Source organism: Mixophyes fleayi, chromosome 6 (assembly GCF_038048845.1).
Source record: "Mixophyes fleayi isolate aMixFle1 chromosome 6, aMixFle1.hap1, whole genome shotgun sequence".
In the NCBI taxonomy this organism is placed as follows: domain Eukaryota; kingdom Metazoa; phylum Chordata; class Amphibia; order Anura; family Limnodynastidae; genus Mixophyes; species Mixophyes fleayi.
The window spans coordinates 222,384,526-222,399,244 of record NC_134407.1 but is presented as its reverse complement, the minus strand read 5'-3'; positions in this window follow the sequence as shown (position 1 = coordinate 222,399,244).

Here is a 14,719-nt window from a genome sequence, read left to right as displayed (position 1 = left end):
ATTGATAGTGAACATCCAACACGGATCATATATAGCAAAAACATAATATAATACAGTGTAATAACATCAAAATAACAATGTGTCAAAAATAAACTGTATATGATGTATTCATACTGCTCTTCATTTTTTCGGGGTGGTAGATCCAGAGTCCCCAATGGTATTACACTCACCAAAAGAAGGAAAAAATGTGCCTGAAACATGTATCTTGGACTCCTCCCTTATATGGATCTTGAAGAAAAATGATGCTTATCCCCTCATTAATCGAGCATAATAGAAAAAAAACGAGGAGAAACCCTCGTGTGATGTTGTACAGCAAAATAAATTTTAATAAAAATACATATAAACACACAAAAGAGGCATAATAAAAAACATGATAAAATATCCTGAATTAAATGTGCAGAATACTCATACCGAAAACTAGGATTATTCAAGCAGAAAAAGATCTTATGTCCTTCCTGGGATAAGAACAATTGTAAGAAATAGTCCTAGAAGGCAATGGTATTGTAAAGCGCTATGGAATTTGCTGGCGCTATATAAGTAAATGTTGATGATGATGGCATGGATCGGTTAGTATATCTATAGTTTCATCGCCCAACGCGTTTCGACAGAAGTGTCTTTATCAAGGTGGTTGAGTCCAAACAAAAGTGTCATCATCATCATCATCATCATCATTTATTTATATAGCGCCACTAATTCCGCAGCGCTGTACAGAGAACACATTCACATAAGTCCCTGCCCCATTGGAGCTTACAGTCTAAATTCCCTAATACACACACACACACACACACACACACACACAGATCCACAGACAGAGAGAGGGAGAAACTAGGGTCAATTTTGATAGCAGCCAATTAACCTACCAGTATGTTTTTGGAGTGTGGGAGGAAACCGGAGCACCCGGAGGAAACCCAGGCAAACACAGGGAGAACATACAAACTCCACACAGATAAGGCCATGGTCAGCAATTGAACTCATGACCCCAGTGCTGTGAGGCAGTAGTGCTAACCACTGAGCCACCGTGCTGCCCGAGTGTCACCATTTTATAGCTCCTGTATACAATCATCGATCTCCCTTCTCTCCTTCAATCAAAATTGTATAAACAGAACAGACCAGGGATCTCGAACTTCAAAACTGTACATAACAGATATTTTCAAGCTACTTGTGATGTATTGGTAAACTTGTCTCTCATCTCTAAAGAAGAACCCTTATGCATAAAACATCTATGATAACATGATATTCGTTCCATCCCGATCACAACCAATTGAACTTCCGGTTTGCGTTCCACTGGGTACTTCTAGTTCGAGTATTAAACAATTAAAGAGAGTCAAGTTTTATACCAAAACAAAACAGATCACTTACCAAAATAATAACATAAATAAAATATACAATAACAAAACATTTTCCATGATATAATAAAATAGAAACTATATCAGGAACTTCCGGCTTCCATTCCAACAAAGACTTCTGATTCAAAATCTATAATACAATTTCTTTGAGGCAATTAGATCAAATCACCTACTGAGATATGTATACAATAATACATTATTAGATACTGACTACATAACAATAAAATTCAATCATTGCAGATAAATAACAATGTAGATGACAATATACATGACAATACAGGTAATACATAGAAAGAATCAAATTCTTCATTTCATTATCCACTCCTCTGAGGTCAAGCTTGGGAAAGATGGTGGCACCTTTAATGCGATCAAATAGCTCAGAGATCAAAGGCAACAGATATCCATTTTTCACAGTAATGGAATTCAGGCCTCTATAGTCACTGCAGGGGGGAAGATTAGATATGTGGGGTTACTGAGGACGTAAGCTCAGACTACAGTTACATGGTTGGCTTGGACAGAAGCTAAACACACAGCAATTGTTTAAGGACTCTGCCATAGTGCTCCCAACAAAGGCAGAAACCAGCGTCTTAACCTCAGCCTAGCAGAAGGGAACATGGGACTGTGCACTACTATTATTATTAACATTGTTTAATGTTTTAGAAAAAATAATTAAATGAATGGTCCTTTGTTTCATAAAAGGGCACCGATGTGGCATGTTACCGTGATGACTGCGTCACATCCACAAGCCATCATTATAAAACACCCAATGTTAACAGAGAATTAATACTCCCTAGTGTCCTGGTAGGCAAGGATCACTATCACTACCCTCCACACCAGCAGGACCTTACATAAGTCTAGGTCATATATGCATATTGTCTTATATAACGGCATCTAGTAATGACGTGTGACAATGGAGAACTGGTCTGTTATTCTTTTTGTGTAAAGATTGTATCACTTCATATTGTTGTTATTTGACAGCATGATTAGGTATGCTGCACATGATATATTGAATATATTTTTCTGTACTACCTAATCAGTAGAACTGCCCCATTGGGTGTTGAAGAGCAGAACACTGTTTCCAGCAAGTGATTTCTCTAATGGATGAGTGACAATGTGAATTGTGTTGCATGTCACAGCGTCATTACAAAAACATACTTAGCTGGTGCATTGATTTCATTGTAATACATCGGTTATGTTCACACGGTGTAAAGCAGTTCATGCACTAATATATGGACCTGTGTATATGCTTCCAGAGAAACAAGTATACCTGGAGATCCTGCTAGCAACGTGCCTCAAGTACCACCTTACAACCAGGTGGCGGCAGAGGAAAGTCACACTAACGCTAGAGTAATAGCAATCCTGTGTCGTCTTCAGCATCGTGGAATTATATTTTTCTCGCAAATGCATCACCATTATTTGTTAGCTCTCCATCAGTGTCACTATAAACAATAGAGTAGAAAGAACTTGACCCCCAAAATATCACCAGAGCAGGACATGAATCGGACAGGTCCTGTTTCATTAATTAAATGTAAAATGAAATCCATTTGCACCTATCAGCCAATGCAATATCTGTGTCACGCTGTGTGTTTCATTCAGCAGGACGTTCAGTATGTACAGGGGCATCTGGGGTAGTGTAGTTCTGTCCAACTCCACTATATAGTTTCCCCAGGCTTCATAAAGTGTGGGGGGGGGGATTTTGCTTGAGTCTAAATTAAGTCCCAAAATAAATGAATTCTATTTTAATTTTAACCTCACATATTACTTTATTCCACTTTATTCTGGATCGTTTTACAGAGCACAATAGTGTACGGTATCAATGTATAGGACAAGGAAATGTGCCTAGATTTCCAACTGACATTGGGAGGTGATTTCTGTCCACAAGTCATGAAACTGCAACTTACTATGAATTGTCCTTCATAGGTTTATGTAGGTAACCGCCTCCCCGTAAAAATGTTATAGGAAAAGGATCAAAACCTGCGCTCATAGAACAGGTTGAAATAAATGTTTTACAATAATATGCAGCCAGCAATTAGTGTTCATACTAAGCAAGATCTCCGCAAATGTGTTATTTATGTAGTTAATCTACATTGGTCATGTTAAAATTCAGAAAAGAAAGTATCTTCTACATCAAATAGTTTCACTTGCATGATCCAGCTATTTTTAGTAGGATATAAGCGCTGTCTGTAAGATATCCTGTGTCTGACTGGGTCGCTGGGTGTGGGGAGCTGCAGGCGGCATCACTGCACCCACCAACAGCATGACTATCAACCAGCAATGCAAGGGTTAAAGCTAGCCGCTCAGAACCCACAATTTTAAAACAATAATGTTCAACATCTTATTACATGCAGGAAAAATATAAAAATGTACATTTCTCACGATTAAATATAGAGTCACATCTTATATACAGGTTTGCGGTTCACAAATCATTGAAGCAGATTTGTCGTTGAACAATCCTTAAACTTTAAACTTCAGAACCAATAATCAAATGTATGATTTAATATCACACCTATGTTACAGTATTGTTGTGTATACTTAGTAGTATCAGCTAATTTAACATGACTGAAATAATCAGATTACAAGCCATCAGGGGCTAGATTTACTAAGCTGCGGGTTTGAAAAAGTGGGGATGTTGCCTATAGCAACCAATCAGATTCTAGCTTTCATTTCTTTAGTACTTTCTACAAAATGACAGCTAGAATCTGATTGGTTGCTATAGGCAACATCACCACTTTTTCAAACCCGCAGCTTAGTAAATCTAGCCCCAGGTGTATCTCAATCAGCCTATCAGGATTGGATACTAGTGTCCCTTTAGCGCCTGTCTCACATTGCTTTTAACTATCTATACATCTAAAAAGGTTGACAAAATAATATTCACTTATTTATAGTCGCTGGAAGAGCTGTAAGTGTGTCATAAGTCTGGTCAATATTCAGAATAATTTGGCACAAAATCAAACAGGTACTGAAATAATGACTGTCTAAATGTGCTATACAAATCTGAAACATGAAAACGTTAAAAGTATTAAATTTATTATAAAGTGTCATTTAGTGGCTAAATTAGGACTTTCAGAAGCATTCATATGAATAGGTCTGATACGGATTGCCGTTCAAAGATCATTATGCAGATATGTCCTTCAACAATCCTTGGTGTTTAAACATTAAATTTAATTCATTGAATGTGGAGCTTAAAGTAAATGAATATCATACTTATGGTACTAAATAGCAATAATTACTTAGGTGTAGCAGCTCGCTTTATATTGACATCAGTGCGCCCTTGATGCCTTTAAATTTAAAATGGCAAAGTCGGGACCCTACATCAAGGGCGCACTGACGTCACACAGTACTGCCGGAGAGCTTGGCAGTCGGATGAATGTCATGTCATGCTTCTGATACCATCGGAGATGTGCATAGTCGTTTTCAAGGTAAGTAGGTTAATATACCTGTCGTTTTTTCATTCAATCATGTTTTTCTTGTAGGTCTCATGTGTGTCGGTGTTATCGTCATCAGGTAAGCGATAACCACCGATGTAAACCGTGTAGTAACTGATGGAGGTATAATAGGGGCCTAAGAAGTAACAATGTATCCATCATGTATCATACATGGCAATATTACATTCTGTTGAAAGAAGTGGTCTTGTGATTCCGCTATCTGCCAAAACTGGAGTTAAAATGAATATGTAACTTTGAAGTAGATTATCAAACACTTCAGAAATAATATCTCATATGTACGGTGACCTAAGGCTCTATTGAAGTCCAGGTTTGCGCCGAGCTACGCCAACCTATACATGGGAGCCTTTGAGGAGGCCAGTGTTTTGGGGGGTTCGGCGTGGACCTGGTCCTCTATGGACATTATATCGATGATTTGTTCATTGTTTATATTATATTGATTTTCTGGATCTGCAGTTTTCAGTTAAGGATGGGAGGATGGAGACGTCCACTTTTAAGAAGAAAGTAGACGTCGCTAACTATTTACATTTTAAGAGTGCACATTATTATAAATGGAAAAATAATAATCCAAAAGGACAGCTAATGCGCCTTAAAAGGAACTGCACTTCAGGGGGTAAATGTATCAAGCTGAGAGTTTTCCGGCGGGTTTTAAAAACCAATCCGATTCTAGCTATCATTTATTTAGTACATTCTACAAAATGATAGCTAGAATCTGATTGGTTGCTATAGGCAACATCTCCACTTTTCAAACCCGCCAGAAAACTCTCAGCTTGATACATTTACCCCCAGGTGTAGTTTTTGACACATAAGCAAGAGATATGTTGGCTGATTACAAGGAGAGAGGTTATCCAGAAGATCTACTTGTTAGATCTTTGGAGGAGGTTATTAATATGGAGAGAGAAAATTTGCTGAAAAAGAAAATCTCCTTGGAATCAACAGAGGTAGAAAATAAACATTCTGCACCACCTATTGCTTTTATTTCCAAATATAACAGAAAATGTATGCTAATAAGAAATATTATTAGAAAGAACTATTCTATCCTACGACAAGATAATACACTAAGAAAATTATTACCAGAAAATCCTAAGGTGATATTTAAAAGAAACATCAATCTTAAAAACATCTCAGCCCCAAGTCTCCTTAAAAAAGATTCAACAGATTTTTCTGGACAGAATAAATTGAAAAATTGGATTCCAAAGAGATCGGAAGGAAGGTGTTCAAAATGATCTATATTCTATCCTTATTGTGATGTACAGATATTATTCTAATGTTATGAGGAGGATTAATTGCTTGTGTATCGGAAATTACACTTATCTTGCAAAAGGAGCACAGACTTTCCATATAAGTGTTACCGCTATTAACTAGAGTGGACCTCTCGCAGAGAGTGATTTATATGACTCAAATTTTATTCTATCGCAAGATAAAGATATTATCCTATGTTATGAGGAGGATTAATACTGTCTAAGAAAATCTAAGAAAGTCTAAGAAAATCACTAATATTCACGCAAGGGATTTATACGCTGCCTGTGCGTCTAATGAGATTTGTGCATACCACAAAGATTTTTGGATATATACACTTTTTTAAATCTTACAATCTGTGCGCTTGGAATTTTCTATACATCCATTTTTTGTATTTGATGATATATATGTGCCGACCGAGCCAGATTTCTTACACCTAGGCACTAGGTTTTTGATTGACAATATTTTGTATTTGTTAATGGAATGATTTGTTTCAAAAGTGGTCATGGATATATCAGTGCACTGATATTTTTATCACGTGTATTGCTATGTATTATGTGTTTAGCTTTATAAATTACTTGTGTTTTATGAATCACGTGGATTCTATCAATCTAAGTGTGATTTGGTGTCTCAGCGCCGATCTTTAAACAGATTTAGTTGGCTCTTTTTAACCCACAGGTTTTTTTCGGCTGCGGGACACCAGATATACTTTTAGTTATATATACAGATATAGTGACACAGCGCCGAGTTATTTCTGTTTTCTACAACTGTTATATATACAGTATATCTATTATCTCAGTGGCCACTTAACTAGGTACACCTTTCTAGTACTGGTAGGAGCCCCCTTTGCTCCCAGAACTGGCTGATTTGTTTTTGGCATGTATTTAATAAAGTGATGGATACATTCCTTAGAGATTCTGGTCCATGCTGGCATGAGAGCATCATGCAGTTGCTGCAGATTTGGCGGAATCTCCTGTTTTCCTGGGCTAGAGACAAGATGCATGCAGGGAGAAACCGATGCAACTGTCACACTATATTGGGGCTAACCTAAGATATCTCCCCGTGCTAACCAACTAAGAGTGTACCCGAAGACGTCTCCCCACCAGATTTACATAACCGGTCTTATATTTATACCTATAATCCAGTCGTATTCCCAGTACTGCTTATGAGGGGTGCTGCTTACACGGATTATTTAATTAAACAAGTATTGGTCCACATTTATATAATTAGGGGATCAATAAATACTTATGAGTAGTTCAGGATTGAATTGTCATATTGTCTTTGAGAAAGTCTGACCAAGACAGACGAAACGCGTCAGTAGGCTTCCGTTATCCACTCCACTGTCCATGAACAGTAACAACAGGCACAAAAACCAAAACTATATATACAGGAGTAACAATTACAGGTATGCACAATGGACACACGAGTACTACATATAATACAATACTGGCGCTATTATGGCCACATAGGGAAATCCCACTATAGGGTTACGCTTTCCTGGTAGTGCGAAGCCCCAGTGACTGCCAGCAGGGCAGTAGTCCAGCTGCACTGTCACCTAGTTTTTGGCGGGCACACTGATTCACAAGACCTGGGGTAACTTATCCAAAGGAAGAGGAACAAGGGTCCTCGCAGTCATTCTCCAGATCTCTGTCCTCCGTCAGCTGGCAGGAACCATTACCTCCTACACCAGCCTGATCTTTCCTCCATCAACCACCGACACTCCACTGCTCTATCTTATACCCACAGAATAGCCTCAGGCTGTAGGGGCTTGTTGACTGTCTGCTGTGTTTTAGGATATTCGGTCATAGGAATACAATACACGTTTCGTAATTAAGGTGTTTAAATCAGACCCAGAAAGCCACCATGTCTGGCTTGTGAATACACTACTAAACATTATCTTGTTTGCCTACAGATGTAGCTAAAAGCACAATATTACAGTTTCTCATTCTTAGCCTGTAACTTGTGGTTAACTAGCAATGTAAATAGGGCCAAATATACACAATCTATATAAATGGTTACAGCATAATGTAATGGTGACTTTTAACAGAGGAGGGGACACTACCCTGAGCTAGACCTCCTGTTTAGGTAAACAAAGATAGCTTCTGTTAAATAATAGTCTGGTCTTCCTGATAATATAATTATTGATGTATTGTTTCTGCAGACCTAGAATACACATAGACTTACTCTGTTGGCATAAGCAAACAATAGGAAGCCCTAGGAATAGCACGAATACCTCATCTACAGTGCAATAGATAATATGACACAATCTCATATATTACCAATCTTAAAGGTATTTTTCAAACACAGTATAGGGGTGATCACACACAGACTGAATACACAGTCATAATGTGTGCTAGGGCAGACATTCTAGGGGGACATGGGGATAAAAAGTACATGTTCAACGGTATCGTGACAGGCTGCTTATTGATCTTTTCACAAAGACGGTACAATTTGCTGAGAGCTAATCTATTGTAAGACTGCACAGACCACACTATCCAGCTCTGATACGCAGACTGTCTACAAGGCAGAGTTTTATTACACATATAGCCGGCCGATCACAGGCTCAATACCGTCCGGCATTTGTGAGATGTGTATGAATGCAAGGAAACTTTGACATACTCACGGCACCTTGAATACTATGAGGTACACTATCTGATATTCAGCCTCTGCATTTTTATGAGAGTCATTCAATTTGGCAATCAGCGGTGGTGTATATCTGAGGTTTGTTCTTTACTCCACTCATATGCAGCTTAATATATTCTCAAGGTATAATCGTGACCAGTAGCTACTTGGTAACACGTTGATATTAATTATCTGGATCCGATGAACCACATGATCCTATATTAGATGTACACTGTGGCATATGCTAATAGCTAAACATTCTGAACATTGTGGTCTACGATTTCTCTACATATTGTATACTTTAAAGTAGTTCCAATGGATCAACCGGAACTGGGACCGAATATCATAGATATATGTGCAATATTTGTGTAGTTTCTACTAATTGGTATTATATTGGTTACTATCTTAACCTGTGAGCGATTTCCACTTGCATGTGATATTTATGCGTTTTTATCTCATTCTTTTTTTGGTCAGTGTTTTTCTTTTTCTTTATTTGATACATTGTCATTGTATATTTAGTTACTATGTGTGGTTGTTTCCACAAAAAAATTAAATTTTCACTGTTTTTAAGAACCACACTGTTCCCATGAATAGTTCCTTCCTGGTACATTGTCAGAAGCATTAACACATGTTCATATATTTCTTTGACTACACAACCTTAAATTGTGTCAGCGCCGGGTCCTTTCTTTTTTATGCGGAGTCTCCTGTTCCGTCACATCCCAAAGGCGCTGTATTGTATTCTGGTGACTGTGGAGGTCATTGGAGTAAACTGAACTCATTGTCATGTTGATGGAACCAGCTTGAGATGACATGTGCTTTGTGCTTTGTGACATCTAGTCAGCATAACAGAGTTCAAAAGAGCTGTAAAAATTTTTTTATAAATACATATATATATATATATAAATATAAGATGTTTTTTTCATACATAGTATCCCTGTATATTGAGGGATTTATTCAAGTGTTTATTTACTACAAGTGCTTCTGTTACCAAAAAACATGGCTTAAGTTCAGGAAAAAACGATTACTTATATCTCTTATTACTGGATCTCAGATTCACACACTATACACCATCAATACTCTTTTCTTGCACTTGGGAGTGATATATTATTATTTGTCTGACATTTGGGAAGGATAGGGGTCCTCTCTTGTGTCCTATAGGCTGCAATCACCCACTACCACATATGGGAGTGCAGATAAAAGAACAATCTATCTATTGTAAACCCTTTATTCAGTCTGTTGTCCTATCCTTTCATATTTTGAGGACACATTTTCGCACTTTAAAATAAAAGTGAAGAGGTAGATATAAAATAAAAGGAGCAAAAAAAAAAGTAAATTAACACCTGCGGAACTTGTTTTGGCACTTTTTGGGCAGGTCACATTCTAAAATGAATATCAGTAATTTGTTTATGTACCGACACAAAGTATACCTTGGTTTTTTTTAAAGAAAAAATACCAGGAGTCTGTTCATCTCCTAACACAGCAAAGAAAATGTATCCAGAAAAAGTGATTTTTGTAATTGTAATTGAAGAGTGAACTAAAAGCAAATGTGTGTATTCTTTGTTTCTAAAGACTATCAATAAATACTTTGGGGATCTGGCATTAGCATCCATCAAAAACAGCAAATAAGTTTTCACAATAAAATCTGCAGAATGATAATGTTTTTTGTTATCATTAAGTGTCTTGAATGAAATCTATAAAATGTATAGGACTAATATGGGCAGCCAGCAAGAAATACCATTTTGACAGCATGAAATGAGGGTACCCCTGAGATTATTGAATCCACGAATTACAGGAATGGTCATGAGTGCAAAGGACAAGTCTGAAGAGGTTAAAGAATAAATTCTTTATTACAAGTACTTGAAATATCCAACATTTCAGTTTTACAGAAGGCCAAAGCCTATATAGAAAACACTTTCTCACAATACCAAATCCAAATACCAGGGGGCAAATGTATTATGGTCCGGTTTTGTCAACTCGCGGGAGTTCGGCGAGTTGACAGCTAAAAATTAAAGCAAACTTGCCTTTACAAGCAGTGCCGCTTTAACTAGGCAAACTTCGATTTAACTAGGCAAACAATAATATGTTTGGAGCATAAAGTTCATTATACTAGAGGGATATTAATCCCAATTACCTAAGAGACATGCCGAATAGAGGTTTTGTTTATTAGGAGGAAGTTATAAGAGGGAATTAGTTTCTCCGAGGCTAGAGTGTAATTTGATCACAGCATTTACTCAGCCACAATCCATTCTGTTTTAAAAATATGTTTGGAGCATAAATTCCATGATATTAGAGGGGTATTCATCCCAATTGCCTGAGAGACATAGCGATGATACAGAATAGAGGTCCTGTTTATTAGGAGGAAGTTATAAGAGGGACTTAGGGGTATATTTAAGAAATAACGGTAGTGCACTATGGTGCACTTACCATGTAATTTAGTCCACGATGTGTCCAACTCAAATTTATTAATGGTGCATCGCAGCAGATATCATTGATATCTGCTGCTTTGCACTCCTTATCGTTTTTGCGAGCAGTCACCATACAACAGTATGGTGACTGCTCTGGCCGCAATTTAGTAAGTCCCGAAAAAAATTTTTTTTCGGGAACTTGTTGTGTTAATGTATGCCAGCTGGCGTACATCATCCGAAATGCTGCTAAAACTTGTGTTCTTGGTTATGTCCAGCTCTGCTCCGGAGAGCAGAGCTGGACAGCGCATGCGCAGGGAGTGATCTTGTGATCCCTCCCTGTCACAGCCTCAAGCTCTCCGGTAGGCACATGCGCAGTAGCATGAAGAAGAGACAGTACACTGAAGAGGAGGAGATCGGGAGACAGCGCGACCGAAGAGACAGTGGTGAGTATGGGTTTTTTATCACAGAAACAGCAGTTTTTCGGAACTGCTGTTTGTGATCCATTTTTCATAAATTTGAGAAATACGTCAATCCTTATCCATGCGATAAGGATTGATAAGTATTTCTCACTTTCCCCGATACATGATAAATGTGCCCCTTAGTTTCTCCGTGGCTAGAGTGTAATTTGATCACAGTATTTACTCAGCAACAGCCAGCACAAGGACAGATGATATTAGATAAAGAGGTATTCAGACTCTCCGAAGTTATACTGTAACCAAAACGGCATTTACATATCATTAGCTAGCATCGGATAGATGATAATAAATTTATGACATTATTAACAAAGGAGAATGAGAATTTATCGGTTGGTGTAAAAACTAACTTAATATCAATTAAATATTCTCTCGGAACAGACTAGCAATGTGACCAGTGTTACCATTTATGGTAGTAATGAACAATATTTTAAGCTGTCTGAATCAGGACACAGCCACCGGTACTTTGAAATAGGGCATGACCATATCATATTGGGTGTGGTTACACCCATATAGGGGGCGTCTCTAGAGCTTCTGCTTAGGCCAACTAAACCCCCATCTTCCCCTCCCTTACAAACATCCTATAAATTCTGTGTGCAGCAGAGTCAGGGTGAGTGAGGAGATACCTATTGAGGTGGGATAAATGCACCAACTGGAAGGACGGCAGGAATATATTTCTTCACCTTGTTTCTTTTGTGCACTAAATGATGCAAATAAGGGGAGTTCAGCACCATTTAGCCTCACCTCAATGTACAGTGTCAGGACCAGACAGACTGTAGATTATCAGGACCAATACACGGTTTATATCTTATTGATTTCCTCACAAAGCTAAGTACAATATATCCTATCTAATAGATACCACCGTAGATTTAAAATATATAATAAAATATATTTGTACAACAATTAATACATATATAAAGCAAAAAATTAAAAAGAAAAGAATTTATCAAAACATACTCCACCAATCCATTAATCCGGACTAATTTTGGTTTAAAGGACTAATAACTCCTTTGAATCGCGATCACAGGACTAAATTATAACCATACTGATCGGATCGACTGACTTAAGGAGAGATCACAATCTCAGTTGGATTCCATCATCAATGTTGCACATTCCCCCTTTAAAGGAAGCCTGGAGGGGGGTAAGATCGATATAACGGAGAGAGAATAAGTTTAAATTGCAGAAGAGTGATTCGGTCTATACCTCTAGTGGGCGGAGCCAAAAGCCGCTTGCAGGACTTCATGAGTCAGATGTACTGAGTATGACCTGCATCTCCAGGTTGTTATACTGACGGCTGTATCATATGAATGATCGTGGCTGAAAAGGGAATTGTGATCCACATAATAGTGTATCATACAACGAATGTGCGGCATTTAATAGATACAATTGTGTCTTGTACTGTGGGCAAATCCAGTGATTTCTTATCATCATAAATTCTGGATTATGCAATGAATTATTGTCTATGTGACTTTTTCTTTTTGTTCCTTGCATGTGCATTATAGGTGATTTCAACAAAATTTAAGTTCAAAATTAGTCTGGATTAATGGTTCGGTGCAGTATGTTTTTATACTTTCTTTTCTCTTTCTTTTTTTTTTTTTATATGTATTAATTGTTGTACAAATAAATTTTATTATACATTTTTAATCTATGGTGGTATTTATTAGATAGGATCTATTTGCGCTTGTTTTTTTTTGTTTTGTTTTCTTCCATTTAATTAAAGATGATGCACAACAACTTCTATATATAAGCAGCAATTTTTTCCTAATTTAGTATTTTAATTGTTATTTTAATTGGTTTTGTATCTATACTATAAATGATATAGACTGCTATGTTCAACACCAGGTTTTTCTGCCCATTTGGGTTTAGAATTGTAGAAATCAACTACACAATATTATCATTATCTTATTTTATGTGTCCGTCCGTTTTATGTTTCCATTAATGGAAACCTGTTATGTGTGTACTTGTTTGTCAACTTGTTCCAGCAGGTTACTAACAATTTACAAAATGCAGATTCTTTTATCTAAGTTTTGCTATTTTTAGTTATTCTTTGCAGGATAATTTTCTGTAATCTTCATTTATTATACCCTTTTTTTTTTTTTTTTAAATCTTTTTATTGGTTATTTTCCTTATAAACAGATACAGGAAATCAAAAATTACATATCTGTTACATATTCCAATGTTTTCAAAACAATTAAAGTATTCATTACAATTTGGCTTTAAATACCAACATCAAATATTAATAACGTCTTACCAATTGCGTTATTTAGGATTCATGAGAACATTGTAAATAATCTTGTACATTTACAAATACAGATATAGCTGGTCGATATGATCTACAATCAAAATTTGAATGCAATTAAAACACAATAGAATAAAATAAAATAAAATAAAATAAATGGGGGAAGGGAGGGAGGGGGGGGTAGTTGTTTATTTTAGTAAACTCTATGGTTTAGTATATTGTGAAGAAATGTATTAATCAGATCTTTTCCTACTTAGTGGAAATTTGCAACTATAGAATTTCTAGGAGGTGACGGTTATCCGTGTATATATTTATCTTGATCTTTATCTCCCTAGCTTAATTGCCTGAGTAAATACCAGGTAGTGTACTCAAACAATTTAAAGATGTTCTGATGGACTAAAGGTTCCAGTGATTCGATGTATATTCCCCATTTTTTCTGAAACCTTATACCACCTTTTTCTATATCCGGGAGAGTGGCTCTCCTATCTAAGTATATAATATCTAAAATCTCTATTTTGAGCATTCCCAGAGTCGGGGGGTACCGGTGATACCCAATGTCGTAAGATTAGCTTTTTTGCTACTGTTACAATTACCGTCAGAGCCGCTAGGGTGTCAGAGGACGGCATGCGGTCCCTCCAATTGGTGAAATCAGCCAGCAAAAGGGGTTCTGCGGCTAATGTAACCTGTATCTTAAACACATGATTAATATAGTTTACCAACTTATTCCAAAATTTCCTGACTTTCCTACAGCTCCAAAAATTATGCAGCCAATCTGCCCTTTGGGACTTGCACTTCGGGCAAAAGCCCGACTCCCCTTCAACCATAAAGCGACGCCTTGACTGTGCGATATATGCCCTGTGGATTACTTTTAAATGAATTTCCTGGAGGCGAGTGGTGGACAGCGACCTCCAAATATGCTCAAAATGGCAGGTTAAAGAAACTGGGTCACTTA